Here is a 3,877-nt window from a genome sequence, read left to right as displayed (position 1 = left end):
AGCAAATAAAACCCGTGGGTTGAATCCTGGTCGTTCTTGATGTTCTTGAAATCCTTCTCCAACTCCTTGCACCAATAAAGTACTCTAGGTCTTGATCTCTATGAAGTATTTTGCAAGTAGAAGTTCTCTCCTTTTTTTGATGAAGCTTGAGGTCTTATTTATAGGGGAAAGCCATTCCTTGTTGTAGAAGGAAAAGATCTCCAAAATATGGTAAATCTGGGCGCAAATCTAGGGCTTCTCGGATTCGCCGCCTTTCTCCGGCGGGTCGCCGCGTTGGATTCCAGAGAGTCTGTTCCCTCGGCGGCGGACCGCCGCACATCTTCCGGCGGTCGCCGGACGAGACTTCTCTTCCAAGCACATTTTTCCGAGGCGGACCGCTGCGTTGATCTGCCCACCGGGCGCCGGCGGTCGCCGCACACATCCGCGACGGTCGCCAGTCGCCGTATGACTCCAGATTTCCAAACTTGGCATTTTGGCTCCCTTTTTTGGCTCAATTATGCACATTTTTCACAAAACACGTCAAAATACCAAAATAGACAATATATGCAAATAATGGACGTGTAGAGTGACTTTGACATCAAAAACGGACCAAATAATGGCCTTAAAACAGTGCAAAATCCGAGCGTATCAACTCCCCCAAACTTACATTTTTGTTTTTCCTCAAACAAAACAATAAAGATGCCAAATAGACGCACGGAATGCACAAGGACTAGACGTTATAATTGCCTCAAAAGATGGAAGAACAATTTAAACATGTATTAACGCAATCAAATCAAGCATGACTTATTAGTGCACTTTCATTACTAACTCGTGGAACACCTTGAATTCAAGCCCTCACATGTGGCAAACTTCCAAAGATGGGAAGTGTTCTCTCACTCTCAAAGTGTATAAGGGTAATGTGTACATAAACACTCAAATCATGCATCATGCAAAATTTACCATAGGCTTGCTCAAAGTCTACTCCCTCCTCTACTAAATGTGATTAAGCTTCAAAAGTCCGAAAGGTCTTTATCTTTGGTTGTAATGTAGGCTCTTTGGTAGGTGAGGAATATTTGGCTAAAAAGTGACTAAAAATAAAAATATCCCAAGTAGAGTAAAGATAACTCCACTTTTCTAAACCCAAGACACTTTTAACACTTCATTTATTTTTCTCCTTCAACTCAATTTCCAATCCTTTGATTTTCTTCTTCTTTTCACAACCTTTCACACTTTTTCTTTTTTTTTTCTTTTTCTTTCTTACACATCATTTCTTTTCTTTTCTAAGATCAAGCACATACTTGGAATTTTTCTCAACTTCACAACTTCTACTTTCTTTACATTAAGCACACTACTTTTATATTTCCCCCTTATCTCTCCAATTCCTTTACAAAATAAGATAGTAATTACTAACTAACCCAAGGACTTGTCCCCATAATTTTGGCTTCAAAAGAAAGGGCTTAAAGGCTCAAACTTGGCTCCGAAGGGAAAAATTTTGAATATAAAATTTTTTAGAGGGTCATGGTTTTTAGATAAAAGTAGGCTAAGAAAAGATGGCCAATCATCCTCCTAAATCGACTTAAACACTATGTAAACTTAGGCAAGACTAGGAGCAAGTTCTAGAAAAATATACATGCATGCAGATAAATCACACAAGAATAAATTTTTGGCTCAAATCCTCACAAGGTATAAGCATGATTCAAGGCGAACAAGCAATTCACTAATTATGCACCTTTTTACCGAACCATCAAATCAAAACGTTAAGCCACACTTAAACATTAGATGGAATGTAATATCATCGGCAACTCGATCTAAAGTATGTCCCTAAGCATGCGTGTTTCTAAGTTCTTCATGTTGAGTTCACGACATGGATTCAAGAAAACATTTTTAGAACACAAAATTCACCTACGGGGTTTTTTTGAAAATAAAAGGAAAAACTAAACTCATGGTCCACTACTTCATCCCCCCAAACTTATCTACAATAAAGTGTAAAATAAGTTTGCAGAGTTGGTAGGGACGTGAGTGAACTACTGAAAAAAGCGTACCTTGAAAATTCTCGCGTTGAGGCTTGACCGGGCGAAAGTTGAGAAACTTCGGAAAAATCATGCTGGAAAAATACGCCCAGGGGGCGGCCCGCCGCAGACTGTCTGGCGGTCGCCACGCGACAACAGAATGTTCCAGCGAGTATGTGGCGGACCGCCGCAGCACATGCGGCGGTCGCCGCAGAGAGGTCAGAACCTGCGAAAAAATTTCAACGCACAAAAATCAGAACTAACACCAAAAACACTTAACTTAAAGCAAAAATTGTCAAAAACAAGAAAAGAAATTGTCTTGAAACATCCAAAAGTATGATACAAATGCTCCTTTATAGTCATTGAGCTTGACTTCTTCAATCTTGAGGAGGAGGGGGGAAACGGGCATTGAGGTCGTCAAATGCGCCAATAAGATAGGCGATATCACCTCTCATTGTTTGGCATTCTTGTCGAGCCTCGGCGGCCATCCTTTGAAGCTCTTCGATTTGTTGACGGCGATGCACGTCTTCTAGCCTTTGTTGCTCCCAAAATTGGTGTTCCACCGTGCGCCAATCGCCTTGAGCAGTCCATCCTTGGCGGTTGTAGGCGTTCTCCCTTTGTTGCTCCGCCCATCGGGTGTCCCAAGTGTTGGACACGTTTTGCATGTAGGAGTAGATATCTCCTAGTTGGGCGGAGGTGTTTGCTTGAAACTCCTCATCGGGGTTCGGCCTTCCGCGGCGGCGATGTCCCTCGACTTCCTCCTCTTCTTCTTCTTCTTGGCGGCGATGGCGGCGGCACTTGATTCTCTTGGGCGTGCGAGTGCTCCCCTTCTTCGGTGTAATGATCGATAGCATCGAATGCGGAGTTCTCATCGGCCTCGAAGATGGGGATGCGAGCCGGGATGTTCCTCTTCCTAAATTCCCCATTGACGGGGTTAGCCTCAATGTCTCTCCGGTGCGCCGGGGTGTTGAGCTTCCAATTGGTTTGGTTCGCCCAAACGTCGACCTTAGTCAATTGCGGGATGGGAACGGGGAAGTGATCCCCCGCCATTTGTAGAAAAAATCCTTGCCCCCAATAATCGGTCTTTAAGAGCCCCACTGAAAATAGCACCTCATAAGTGATGAAGCGCTCCCCGCCATCTTCCGTCAAACCCGCAAAAGACACCTCCAAATGCTCGGCGATTGCCGTGATCAAACCACCACAACATATGACACCGCCATCTTTCTTCGTGATCCGATCCACATAGATATTAAAAAGGGTTCCATAGTCGAATCCCTTCTTGTTGAGGAGGCACCAAATCACATTTAACTCCGTTTGGGAGACACTTCCCCCGTCGACCCTAGCAAACATAAGTTGGGTCATGGCTCGGTGGAGGTACCGCAAAACCGGGTTGCGGATTGAGGAAGACTTGGCGTAGCCCGCGGCATGCTCGTGCTCATTCGTCATCGCACCCCAAACCTCATCAAAGTCGTAGTCATTATCGGTCTCGGGGTAGGGGTCGAAGCAATGGAAGATTCCGCAAAGATCCTCCATGGTGAGCGAGTGCCATCGGTTGCCTAGGCGGAAATCGATGCTAAGCGGGATGTATTGCCAGCGATCCTTTGTGACCTTCAACGAGCTTAAGAACTCGAGAGTATACTTCCTAAACGACGGCCACTTCCTCTCAAACATGTACCGGAGGCCGTTCCCGTCACCTACATCACATAATGCCCAAAAGTCCTCCGCGATCCCCAAAGTTTGAAGAGGGAAATCGTGGGGGTACCGCGAAGGCGTCGTCTCTCGCGCCGACAACTTCTTCCACATAGCCTTTTGCTCGTCCGAGGCAAGGCTAACGCCGTATTCTTCGCGTTCTCGGGTTTTCCCTTTGATCCCATATTTCTACAAATGAG

Source organism: Salvia hispanica, chromosome 4 (genome assembly GCF_023119035.1).
Source record: "Salvia hispanica cultivar TCC Black 2014 chromosome 4, UniMelb_Shisp_WGS_1.0, whole genome shotgun sequence".
Taxonomy (NCBI): Eukaryota; Viridiplantae; Streptophyta; class Magnoliopsida; order Lamiales; family Lamiaceae; genus Salvia; species Salvia hispanica.
Note: the sequence above shows the minus strand (reverse complement) of the source record.